Here is a 13091-nt window from a genome sequence, read left to right as displayed (position 1 = left end):
AATTAATCATTTTATTATAGACTGCACTGCAAAATTGCTGAACTTCCTGATTGTCCATGCAGGTCACGTTTTAGATTGCTGACTATGCTTCCTTGTAATTCATTCTGAAGCCAAATGGTAAAATGGGAGAGCAGGTGCCAATCTTTTACCTATACATATATCCGCCTTTTCCATCACCACCATGCAGTGTCCCAGAGGTCTCCCCTTCTGACTTCTGTTAGGGAACCCATTAAGTCTGAGTGTAATTTGTTTTCACTCTCATTTCCTTGGTTTTGAGATCACTGACAAGTCCAATGTGAGATCCAGTTATTTTAATCAACTTATTCAGACATGCAGACATCCAGTACAGATGGGACTTGAGCCCAGATCTTCTAACTCAAAGGGAGGCGTACATGGATACCGCTTTGCCACAAGACCCCTCCAATGTGAGACTAACATATTTTTTAATTAGCCTGTTCAACAGTATTGTTACACACCTTTGGAACTTGAATCTTGGCCTCCTGGCTTAGAGGTAAGAACATTACCACTGTGCCACAAGATTCCCTCCAATGTGAAACCTACAAACTCTGCCACATGTGGAGCAGGTGGTGGTTGAGAGGTTGGTTCGGGTTGTTTAGTGCTTATGTGCACCTTCTGATCCCTTGTTCTTCTGCACATTCCTGACAATTCTCTTGATGTATTTGGTGTCTTTCCAGGTCAGCCTTTTCTATTTTGATCCATTCCACACTGGAGACAATGATGAATTTGGTCATCTATATCTGCCTTCATCAAAAAAAGGTTCCCAATATATGGACAAAATCACAGATTTATTATGGTGCATAAAGAGGCCATTCAGCATATCCATTGTGGCTGCACCAATTCTATTGTCTAGCATTAATCTCACGCCTTTTCCCCAAATCTCTGCACACCATTACTGTCCAAATAACCATCCAAAGGCCCCCTGAATTCCTCAACTGAACTTATCTCTACCACGTTTCCAAGCTGTGCATTCCACATGCTAACTACTCGCTATGTGAAAGCTCTCTTTCTCATGTTTCCCTTGCTTCATATGCACATCGCTTTAAATTAATATCCACTCGTTCTTTTCTCTTTTATGGGTGGAAGCAGCTTCACCCCATTTAATCTGTCCAGCCTGCTGATGATTTTGAAATTTTCTATGAGATCTCCACTCAGCTTTCTTTTCTCTAGAGATAACTGTCCCAAATTCAATCCATCTTCCTTGCTGAGATCCTCATATTAGAGCTGTTCTAGTGAACCTGCTTCTGTATTCTCTCCAATAGATTTACATCTTTTCTATAATTCCCACAACTGTCCATAATACTTCAGCTGAGATCTAAAGAGTGCAGTGTACGAGTTCAATATCGCCTCGTTATTCTTGTACTCTATGACCCTATTCGTAAGATCAACAACACTGTGTGCTTTAGTCACTGCTCTGTCCACCTGTCCTAGCACATTTAATGACTTGTGCACATTAACATGCATATCCCTCTATTCCTCACCGCCATTGGAATTGTAACCCAAGTTTTATTTTGTCTCTCAGTATTCTTCCGACCAAAGTATATCACCTCACACTTCTCTGCACTGAACCTCATCTGCTGCCTATCTGCGCACTCCACAATTTGTCAGTGTGTTTTTGAAGTGCCACATTGTCCTCACCGTTTACAATTCTTCCAAGTTTGGCGTGATCTGCCAACTTGGAAGTTGTCCCTTGCACAACAAAATCCAGATCATTAGTATATATAAGGAAAAACAAGAGTCCCAATACTGATCCGTGGGGAACTTCACTATAAACCTTCAGACAGCATTAAAAAAAAACTCCCATTGGCCATTACTCACTGTTTTCTATCATTCGGGCAATTATCCATGTTGCCAGTGTTCCTTTTATACTGTGATCGACATCATTCCTGACAAGTCTGTTATGAGATTCTGTATTAAAGCGTCAACACCATCAACCTTTCATCACCTCTTCAAAAACTTCCAGCAAGTTAGTCAAGCATAATTTACCATTTAGAAATCCAAGCTGGCTCTTCTTAATCAGCGCACCTATCTCCATGTGACTACTAAGGCTATCCCAAATAATTGCATTTTTATATATGCTGATGGTTAATCAGGCAATGCCCATCAACTGTGTATCTTTAATCTTAATAATACAATTAACGTACTTCGAGTATTGCTTGAAAAAAGATACATTTTGTCATTTTTTTTGTTTTGCACTCATCAGGACAATCACCATGTAGAGGGAAAACAACATTTGCATTGTGAAGGGAGAGTGCTGTGATTATTGATTGATAAGTGAACTCTAATTGATAGAGGTGTTGCCAGTGAGAATGTACCTGTTATGTGAAGACTGATAGTTAGCTGCCAAGTTTTAATTACATTTAAATCAGGCAACTTGACTCTGATTGCTAAAGGTATGCCCTGAGAAATGAATCAGAGAATGGCTATTGTATTACATCTCAAGGTTAGTATGACAGTATACTTTTTAGAGACATGTTTATGATATCATAAGTGCACAAGACATGAGACTGTAAAAGTCTTGTACTCCATCTTACCTTGAGACCACATGATGCATGATATGTTATTCAAAACTTGTTCTCTGTTGTAACCTATTAGCTTAATGTCAGCCCAGACACTGATGCACCTGTGAGTATAAGGTTCGTAAATAATTGCAACCTGTAAGAATTGTTAGATTCTTCAATCCGTGCCCAGTTAGTTATATTATGCAGAATAACCTGAGCATTGCCATATCAGGTGAAACAGTCTGCTGGAGTAAACCTCACACTGACTGTCATTAATTCGTAAGAACAGAAGAATTGGCAACAGGAGTAGGCAGTTCAGCCCCTTGAGCCTACTCCACCATTCAGTATAGTCATGGCTGATCACATTTTGGCCTCAACTCCATTTTTCTGCCTGTTCCCTATAACCCTTCAACCTGTTGTTAATTAAAAATCTGTCTATCTCATCAAATTTACTCAATGTCCCAGCATCCACCACACTCTGGATAGCAAATTCCACAGATTCATGACCCTCTGAGAGAAGTAATTCTTCCTTATCTCTGCTTTATATCTGCTATCCCTTGTTGCTGAACTGTAACCTCTTGTTCTAGATTATCCAAATGAGGAAATATCCTCTCTTGTCTTCTTTGTCAATCCCCTTTTGGATTTATATACTTCAATTAGATCTCCTCTCATTCTTCTAAACTTGAGACAGTATAGTCCTAAACTGTTTAATTTGAAACAAGGAATTAAGAGGGCTAAATGGGGTCATGAAATATCTTTAGCAAACAGGGTTAAGGAAACTCCCAAAGCCTTTTATTCATACATAAGGAGCAAGAGGGTAACTAGAGAAAGGGCTAACCCACTCAAGGACAAAGGGGGGATGTTATGTGAGGAGTCAGAGAAAATGAGTGAGATTCTTAATGAATACTTTGCGTTGGTATTCACCAAGGAGAGGGACATGATGGACATTGAGGTTAGGGATAGATGTTTGATTACTACAGGTCAAGTCAACATGGGGGGTGGGGGGAAAGTGTAATGCCTTCTAAAAGGCATTAGGGTGGACAAGTCCCCAGGTCCGAATGAAATCTATCCCAGGTTACTGAGGGAAGCGAGAGAGGAAATAGCTGGGACCTTAACAGATATCTTTGCAGCATCTTTGAGCATGGCTGATGTCCTGGAGGACTGGAGAATTGCTAATGTTGTCCTCCTGTTTAAGAAGGGTAGCAAGGATAATCCAGGTAATTATAGACCAGTGAGCCTGACATCAGTGTTGGGGAAGCGGCTGGTGAAGATACTGAGGGATAGGATCTATTTACATTTGGAAGAAAATGGGCTTATCAGTGATAGGCAGCATGGTTTTGTGTAGGGAAGGTCATGTCTTACCAATTTGATAGAATTTTTTGTCACTTCATCAAAGGTGATAGATGAGGGAAGGGCTGTGGATGTCATATACATGGACTTCAATGAGGTGTTTGATAAGGTTCCCCATGGTAGACTAATGGAGAAAGTGAAGTCGCATGAGGTCCAGGGTGTGCTAGCTAGATGGATAGAGAACTGGCTGGGCAACTGGAGACAGAGAGTTGTAGTGGAAGGGAGTTTCTCAAAATGGAGAACTGTGACCAGTGGTGTTCCACAGGGATCTGTGTTGGGAACACTGTTGTTTGTGACATACATAAATGATCTGGAGGAAGGTACAGATGGTCTGATTAGCAAGTTTGCAGATGACACTAAGATTGGTGGAGTAGCAGATAGCGAAGGGGACTGTCAGAGAATGCAGCACAATATAGATAGATTGGAAAGTTGGGTGGAGAAATGGCAGATGGAGTTCAATCCAGGCAAACGTGGGGTGATGCACTTTGGAAGATCTAATTCAAGAGCAAACTATATGGTAAATGGAAAAGTCCTGGGGAAAATTGATGCACAGAGAGGTCTGGGTGTTCAGGTCCATTGTATCCTGAGGGTGGCAATGCAGGTCGATAGAGTGGTCAAGAAGGCATATGGCATGCTTTCCTTCATTGGGCAGGGTATTGAGTACAAGAGTCGGCAGGTCATGTTACAATTGTATAGGACTTTGGTTTGACTGGAATACTGCATACAGTTCTGGTCGCCACATTACCAAAAGGATGTGGATGCTTTGGAAAGGGTGCAGTGGGGGTTCACCTGGATGTTGCCTGGTATGGAGGGCACTAGCTATGAAGAAAGGTTGAGTAGATTACGATTATTTACATTAGAAAGACAGAGGTTGACAGGGGACCTGATTAAGGTCTGCAAAATAATGAGAGATATAGACAGGGTGGATAGTGAGAAGCTTTTTCCCAGTTACTAGAGGTCATGATTTCAAGGTGAGAGGGGAAAAGTTTAAAGGGAGATATGCGTGGAAAGTTCTTTACGCAGAGGGTGGTGGGTGTCTGGAACGCGTTGCCAGCGGAGGTGGTAGAGATGGGCACGATAGTGTCATTTAAGATGTATCTACACAGATACATGAATGGGCAGGGAGCAATGGATACAGATCCTTGGAAAATAGGTGACAGGTTTAGATAGAGGATCTGGATCAGCACAGGCTTGGAGGGCCAAAGGGCCTGTTCCTGTGCTGTAATTTTCTTTGTTCTTTGTTCTAATCTCTCTACATAAGACAAACGCCTGGCCTTTGGAATCAATCTAGTGACTCTGCTCTGAACTGCCTCCAATGCATCTCTCAGCAGTTAAGGGAACCAAAGCTGTATACAGTTCTTAAGCTACAGTCTCACTAATACCTTACATAGTTGCAGCAACATTTTCCTACTTTTATATTCTATTCCTTTAGCGACCCAGCAGGCAACTCCACTTCCAGTTTACGTGCCTTCAGGATCCCTTGTAAATTCATTAAGGACATCTCTCCCTCCTCCAAGGAAGGTTTTGCAGTTTCTTGCGCCCTCTTACTTTTGATAGTATATGTCTTGGTGTTTCCCCTTATTCCTTCATCACTCACAAACTCCAAATTCAATCTTGTTATCTTTGTTCCAAAATATCCCTGACACGAGTCCTAAACATTATGAAAACTATTTGGGGTACTACGTTGAAATTCCAGCCCCAAATATTCCTGAAGACATCGCAAATTTGAATAGATTAAGTTAAACCATCCAAAGTTTCCAATTTCCCTGACTGATGAACTCAGGTTTCTGTAGTTAACAAGAAAAAAATTGTTTATTAGAAACAAATTGTCTTTAACCAAAGGCAATGAGGAAATATGAATTGCTAACTTACAACTCTTTTCAACTTAAGCACTCCTCCTTTTAAAATCACCCCTTCACAAACAGATTCATAAAAGACAGAAACATTGAGGGTGGAAACAAGGGAAAATAACCAGAAATGGTTCGATTGCGCCAATCTGGATAACAGGAATTGATGAGAGATACTTTTTGCTTTCTTCTAATTCCTTTGTTATTTGCAGTTGATACACAGATGTTTGTACATTGATGGCCTCTTTCATTCAGTGATTACAAATTCATCTTTCCACTGTCACTCAATACATCTTAGTCCTCCTTCAGTAGGAGATTTGCAGAGAAAGGTGAGTAAAAGACGGTTAGCTATTACTGCAGATGTTCTGGTGCTTCACAAAAGGAGAGGGGGAAACGTGCACATTTTTAGATACTTCCTCTTTGCAGACTATACGTTTTCTCCTCCACTAGCCCCACATAAGGTTGCCTGATCAGAAGCCAATCAAAACATTATTGTCATAGAAACGTAGAAAATAGGAGCAGGAGGAGACCATCCAACCATTTGAGTCTGCTGCACCATTCAACATGATCATGGCTGATTATCCAACTCAGTACCCTGTTCCTGCTTTCTCCCCATATCTTTCCATCCATTTAGCCTTAAGAACTACATCTAACTCCTTCTCAAAAACATTCATTGTTTTGGCCTTAACCGCTTTGTACACAATACTCCAGGTGTAGTCACACCAAAGCCCTGTACAATTGCAGCAAAACATCCCTGCTGCTGTACTTGCATCCTCCTGCTATGAAGGTCATCATTCCATTTACCTTCTTCACCAGCTGCTGCACCAACATGTTTAATTTCAGTGAGTGGTGTACAAGAACACTCAGGACTCATTGTGCCCCCCAAACCTTTTCCTACCTATTGCTATTTAGGTAATAATCTGCCTTTCTCTTTTTGCTACCAAAGTCGATAATCTCGTATTTATCCACATTATACTGTATCTGCCATCCATTTGCCCACTCACTCAGCTTGTTCAAATCACACTGAAGTATCTCTGCATTCTCCCCACAGCTGACCCTGCCACCCAGCTTTGAGTTATTTCCAAACTTGGAGATATTACATTTAATTCTGTCATCTAAATAATTAATATATATTGTGAATAGCTAGGATCCAAGCACTGAAACCTGTGATACCCACGAGTCTCTGCCCGCCACTTGGAAAAAAACACCCATTTCTTCCTATTCATTGTTTCCAGTCTGTCAACCAGTTCCCTATCATTACATTAACTCCAGTCCCAAACGCTTCATTTTACAAGATAATCTGTTATGTGGGACTGTATCAAAAGCCTTCTGAAGGCCCAAGTAAACCACATCCTCCAGTACCATGCCCCCTTATGAACTCTATTAGTTGCATTCTCAAAACATTCTAGTAGATTTGAAAAGCTTGATTTCTCTTTGTATAAGTCCATGCTGACTTTGCTAATCTTGCCACTTTTTCCAACTGCTCTGCTGCTAAATCTTTTATACTGGGTTTTTATAATGGAGCATTTCCCTACTACAAATGTCAGGCTAACTAGTCTATAATTCCTCTCTATCTCTTTTTTTAAATAGTGGGATTACATTAGCTACTCTCTACTCCAGAGGAACTGTTCCAGAGTTTATTGAATCTTGAAAGATGATCACCAATGTCTCCACTTTTTCTATATCCACTTCCTTAAGTATTCTGGAATGCAGATTATCAGGCCTTGGGGATTTATCAGCCTTTAATCCAGTCCATTTCCCCAACACCATTTCCCTATTAATTCTGATTTCCTTCAGTTCCTCCCTTTCACTAGACCATGTAACACCCAACATTTTTGGGATGTTATTTGTGACCTTCTTTATGAAGACAGAACCAAAAGATGTATTTAATTTGTCTGCCATCTCTTTGTTGCCCATCATAACTTACCCCATTTCTGACTGGAATGGACTGACAATACCAGGCACCCAGGTTCGATTCCAGCCTTAGGCGACTGGCGTCTGTGTGGGTTTCCTCCCACTGTGCAAAGATGTGAAGGTTGGGTGGATTGGCCACACTAAGTTGCCCATTATGTCCAGGGATGTGCAGGCTAAGTGGATTAGCCATGGGAATTGCAGGGTTATAGGGATGTGCTGGGATGCTCTTTGAAGGGGCGGTATGGACTCGATAAGCCAAATCACCTGTTTCCACACTGCAGAGATTCCATATTCATTTTCACTAATCTTTTTCTCTTCAGATACCCATAGAAACTTTTACAGTTTGAATGTTCATGCAAGCTTACTCTCATATTTGATTTTCCTCTTTTTAAACCCTTTGTCTCCCTTTGCTGAAATCTAAACCCTATCCTCAGGTCTGCTTCTTTGTTGGCTACTTAGTAAGCTTGGATCTAATAGTGATTTCCTTCAGTTCCTTCCTCTCACTAGATCCTATGCTCACCAACAATTTTTGGTATGTTATTTTGTGACCTCCTTTGTGAAGGCCGAACCAAAATACATTCTAAATTGGTCCACCATCTCCTTGTTCCCCATTCTAACCTGTCCAGTATTAGGGATAATACTGTCCTAATTTTCCTTGTTAGCCTTTCCCGTTTCATTGTCAAGCATTTGCTTCCCCTATTTCAGAGCCCATTAACTCCGTGCTGCCTGTTCTTGCATTCACAGTTCCACAGAAAAGCAACATTGTATATGCCTCACAAGTGCGCTCCAGTAAATTTGATTTTTAAAACTGCAATCATCTTTAAAGCAGTATCTTCTATTTTTAATCCACAGTCCAAAAATACAGGAAATAATAAGACATAGTCTTTGCAAAGCACTGAATAAGAAATCTCCAAATTGAATGATTGTAATCTTTAACAGGATCTATTATAGTGTATGATATACTCTACATAGGAATGGTAGTCTGTCTGTTTATAAAAGTCTGTTTATGCCTCAGAGGCATCTGACAGATCATAATTCTTGTAAACACCATCCATGAAGCTTAAGAGAAGGTTCAAATCTTCGTCAGTACCCAACTGACAGACATCCAACTCACAGTATTTTAGTTGAGAAGCAACATACTTTTTTTTCTGTGGAGGAGAAAACAGAGTTAACGTTTCGGATCCGGTGACCCTTCCTCAGAACAGTTCTGAGGAAGGGTCACCAGACCTGAAACATTAACTCTATTTTCTCCTCCACAGATGCTGCCAGATCTGCTAAACTTTTCCAGCAACTTTGTTTTTGTTTTTTTGCTGATTTACAGCATCCTTAGTTCTTTTGGTTTTTATACTTTGTTTTCCCTTTGTTAAGGATTTAACTCATGCCCACATATCCACTCAGTTTTCCACAGCCAGAGGTGGGAAGCCGACAGGGAGATTGTACTAGTTTGGAGAGGTGGTGTGGTTGTCAGAGCTCTGGGGGTGTAAAGGGTCAGGGGAGGTGGCATTAGGGGCATGAAGATTGAGGCAGAGTTTCAGTTTAATAGGAGTCCAGGAATTACAGTTAGTTTGTCATCCACTACCTTCTCCTCAGTATCTATTAGCTTAACTGAGTCAAAACCCTCTGTCTTTAAAGGACTCCTCTGACGGTTCCAGTTGCAGGGGAATTGCCCATTACAATCTTCAATTTCCCAGTAAGTTTCCATTCTACTATGGCTGGGATTCTACATTGTCTTGAAGCACAACTCCAGTCTATTCTGTTGTAAAAGCTCCCTAACACTTGGAATATCACGGCCAATACCTTCCACATTACAAAGCTAGGTGGGGAGATGGTGGTGTGGTGGTAATGTCACTAGACTAGTATCCAGACCACAGGCTAGTTCTCTGGGGGCATGGGTTCAAACACCACTACAACAGCAAGTGGAATTTAAAATCAATTAGTAAATCAAAAATTAAAAGCTAGTCTCAGTAAGAGTGACCTTGAAACCATTGTTGATTGTCATGTAGTAAAACCTTTCTGGTTGACTAATGTGCTTTCAGGGAAAGAAATCAGCCATTTTTTATCTATTCTAGCATACATACATACCCACAGCCATGAGGTTGATTCCTAACTGTCCTTTGAAATTGCCTCTCAGTTCTAGTACAATTAGGTATGGGCAGTAAATGCCAGCTTTACCAGTGATCTCCACATCCTACGATAGAAAAAAAGAAAGCAAGAAGTCCACATAGGACAAAAAAGAAGCTGTGAAGATATATAAACAGGTTTAATACGTGAGAAACAAGATGGTAGATGGGATGTAATGTCGATACATTGTTCAAATTAATATTGTTCACTTCGGTACCAAGAATAGAAAAACAGAAGATTTTTCAAAAGAGGTGAAATGTGTAGATGTTCAGACAGACTCAACTATACTAGCCAAGACTACAAAATTTGTTATATTTCCTTATCAACAATTAGGAATGCACTTTTATTCGGCCTTTATTGCAAGAAGGTAGGAGCTCAGGAATAAAGAATTCTTACTACACTTATATGGGACTTTGGTCAGACCACACCTGGAATTGTGTGTGAAGTTTTTGCTTTCAAATTTAAGGAACGATATTCTTGCATTGAAAGATCAAAGATCATGAAAGTATAGATTCTGATAAAGGTCAAATGGTTTGATATGTTATTTCCCCTTTAATAACAGGACATAGTTACTCAATAAAGCGTTGGGCATTTAAGACTGATGTGAGATTTTCCACTCGAGTTGAGAGTCCTTGGAATTCTCCACCCTAGAGGTTATGTAAACTCAATTATTAAATATAGAAAAGGCTGAGACAGACAGATGTTTGGTCTGTTAGGGAACCAAGGAAGATGGGAGAAGGGAGAAAAGTGAAATTTGAAGCCATGATTATCATAAATGGTGGACCCGGCTTGATCAGCTGTATGGTATAGTCTTGCTCCTGTTTCATACATTATCATAAGGGGTGCTAAGGTTATAGCCCACATTATGGTCCCACACAGACAACCAATTTGTAATGCAAGTTTTTACAATTTTTTTTACAGTATATGGTATTGTAGGCTAGACCAGCAGTTGTTGTCCATCTCTAATTGCTCCTAAGGTGGTATTATTGAGTTGTCTGCTTGAAGTGCTGCTGTCCTTGGGGTGTGGGCACAGTCCCAGTACTGTTAAGGAATGAACCCCAAGATTTTGAAGTATTGACAATGAAGGAGCAGAGTTCCAAATCAAGGTATTGAGAGACTTGGAGAGGAACTTGCAATTCCTGCTGTAAGGTTAGTTCCATGAGCATGGGAATCAAGCTCAGAGTACTTAGGGAAGCACCCGATAATCGACTACCGAAGAAGATAACGACAGCAGAATTTGCTATAATTGATATGTGGATTCGGATTATTTCTGTCTATGACATAGGAGCTTTCAAATTTCATGGTTGGTTCTGTCAAACTTGTGCCAAAAGAATCAGTTGCACATGTCTGGAGAGGTGTTTGCAATGGAATTCCCTGTATCATTGGAATAGTTATGAACATATATTTTCTGTAAATTGGTGCTGATGTGTGATGTGCTGGGATGCTTTGACATTGTAATTAAGTCAATGCTGGCTGAAAAACATGAAGGAAGCAAGTAAGAAGAAACATGTTTAGTTCAGTATGTGCATGGTCAGTTCACTTGAATGAATATCTGCTTACAGCCTCTTGTGCAACTTTACTAAAACATTTATGCACAGGGGAACCAGAAATAGGAAAAGAAAACAGCAATATGTGACTCACAGATGGAAATCCTACAATCATTTGAAGTTATTCAAGATGCTAATAAAATGGCATTTTTAGCTCTTCCATTTTACCTCACGGTATAGATATGAATCAAAGTGTGGAATTAGGAATCTGAGTAACATGGCATGTGGTGAGATTTGAGGCAGAATCATGAGAACTGAGCATCAGAGTGCAGGAGGCCATCCATGACAAGGCATGTAGAGAGACAGGTGGGGCACAGTTAGACCAGAGTGATCGTGCCGAGAAACCTCAGAGTACAACGGGGATCTCGATCAGATGGGCCGATGGGTGGCAATTGAGTTTAATCCAGATAAATGTGAGATGCTACATTTTGGAAAGGCAAATCAGGGCAGGACTCGTACACTTGGTGGTAAGGTTCTCGGGAGTATTGCCGAACAAAGGGACCTTGGAGTGCAGGTTTGTAGTTCCTTGAAAGTGAAGCTGCAGGTAAACAGGATAGTGAAAAAGTATGCTTGCCTTTACTGGTCATTGCATTGAGTATAGGAGTTGGACGTCATGTTGCGGCTGTACAGGACATTTGTTAGGCCTCGTTTGGAATCCTGTGTTCAATTCTGGTCTTGCTATAGGAAGGACGTTGTTAAACTTGAGAGGGTTCAGAAAAGATTTACAAGCATGTTTCCTGGGTTGGAGGGTTTGAGCTAGAGGGAGTGGCTGAATAGACTAGGGCTATCTTCCCCTGAGTATCGGAGGCTGAAGGGTGACCTTATGGAGGTTTATAAAATCATGAGCAGCCTGGATAGGGGGAATAGTCAAGGTCTTCTCCCCAGGGTGACAAGTCCAAAATAGAGGAAACAAGGTGCGGAGCTGCATGAACACAGCAGGCCAAGCAGCATCAGAGGAGCAGGAAGGCTGACGTTTCGGGCCTAGAGCCTTCATCAGCAATGGGGGAGGGGAAGAGGGCTCTGAAATAAATAGGGAGAGAGGGGGAGGCGGATCGAAGATGGATAGAGAAGATAAGTGGAGAGGAGACAGACAAGTTAAAGAGGCGGGGATGGAGCCAGGAAAGGTGAGTGTAGGTGGGGAGGTAGGGAGGGGATAGGTCAGTCCAGGGAGGACGGACAGGTCAAGGGGGTGGGATGAGGTTAATAGGCAGGAAATGGGTTTGCAGCTTGAGGTGGGAGGAGGGGATAGGTGGGAGGAAGAACAGGTTAGGGAGGCAGAGACGAGCTGGGCTGGTTTTGGGATGCGGTCAGGGGAGGGGGAGATTTTGAAGCTTGTGAAGTCCACATTGATACCATTAGGCTGCAGGGTTCCCAAGCGAAATATGAGTTGCTGTTCTTCCAACCTTCGGGTGGCATTGTTGTGGCACTGCAGGAGGCCCAGGGTGGACATGTGTCTGAGGAATGGGAGGGAGTTGAAATGGTTTGCAACTGAGAAGTGCAGCTGTTTATTGCGAACTGAACGTAGGTGTTCTGCAAAGTGGTCCCCAAGACTCCACTTGGTTTCCCTGATGTAGAGGAGGCCACAACGGGTACAGCGGATGCAGTATACCACATTAACAGATGTGCAGATGAAGCTCTGCTGATGTGGAAAGTCTTCTTGCGGCCTGGGATGCGGGTGAGGGAGGAGGTGTGGGGGCAGGTGTAGCACTTCCTGCGGTTGCAGGGAAAAGTGCCGGGTGTGGTGGGGCTGGAGGGGAGTGTGGAGCAGACAAGTGAGTCATGAAGAGAGTGGT

At 41.7% G+C, this 13091-nt stretch overlaps 1 protein-coding gene across 1 annotated transcript in view; it reads left to right on the top strand.

Moving 5' to 3' along the window:
- nrip2 (nuclear receptor interacting protein 2) overlaps positions 1-13091 on the top strand; it is a 53940-nt gene that overhangs the window by 17248 nt on the left and 23601 nt on the right. The gene's annotated exons all lie outside the window — the stretch shown is intronic.

The sequence above is a fragment of the Stegostoma tigrinum genome, chromosome 18 (genome assembly GCF_030684315.1).
Source record: "Stegostoma tigrinum isolate sSteTig4 chromosome 18, sSteTig4.hap1, whole genome shotgun sequence".
NCBI classification, from domain to species: Eukaryota; Metazoa; Chordata; class Chondrichthyes; order Orectolobiformes; family Stegostomatidae; genus Stegostoma; species Stegostoma tigrinum.
Note: the sequence above shows the minus strand (reverse complement) of the source record. Positions and strands in the feature narration are given on the sequence as shown.